Source organism: Brassica oleracea, chromosome C1 (genome assembly GCF_000695525.1).
Source record: "Brassica oleracea var. oleracea cultivar TO1000 chromosome C1, BOL, whole genome shotgun sequence".
NCBI lineage: Eukaryota > Viridiplantae > Streptophyta > Magnoliopsida > Brassicales > Brassicaceae > Brassica > Brassica oleracea.
The window spans coordinates 28,570,244-28,571,064 of NC_027748.1; positions in this window are offsets into that span (position 1 = coordinate 28,570,244).

Below are 821 nucleotides of genomic sequence, written 5' to 3' on the forward strand. Positions count from 1 at the left end.
GAAAAATCTTTTGGAGAAGATTTCCTAATGGCATTTTTAGTAGAAAATGTTCCAAAAACTTTGGCAGAAGCTATTGCTTCACCAGAAGCTCCATTCTGGAACGAAGCGGTCAGGAGTGAATTTGATTCGATCATGCAAAATTATACTTATTACATAACGGATTTACCACCTAGCTGCAAAGCATTTGGGAATAAATGGATAATGACACGAAAACCTGGTGGAAAATACAAGTCTAGGCTTGTAGTTCAAGGATTCCGAACAAAGGAAGGCCTTGACTATTTTGATACATATTCTCCAGTGACGAGAATAACATCAATTAGACTGATGATAGCAATCGCAGCCTTAAGAGACCTAGAAATCCATCAAATGGATGTAAAAACTGCTTTTCTAAATGGTGATTTAGAAGAGAAAATTTACATGAAACAACCTGAAGGTTTTGTCGTTCCCGGACAGGAAGACAAAATATGCCGACTTGTAAAGTCACTTTATGAACTTAAGCAAGCTCCTAAATAATGGCACCAAAAATTTGACAATACAATGATGTCAAATGGTTTCAAAATAAATGAATGTGACAAATGCATATACTACAAAACTACCAAAAATGCGTATGTTTTGCTATGTCTATATGTAGATGATATGCTCATTATTGGAAGCAATAAAGAAATTATCAATCAAACAAAAAACATGCTCAAACGGACATTTGAGATGAAAGACTTGGGATTAGCAGATGTAATTATCGGGGTTAAAGTCACAAGAAATTCAAACGGAATTATGTTAACCCAATCTCATTATGCTCAAACAATACTAGGGAGATTTAAAAA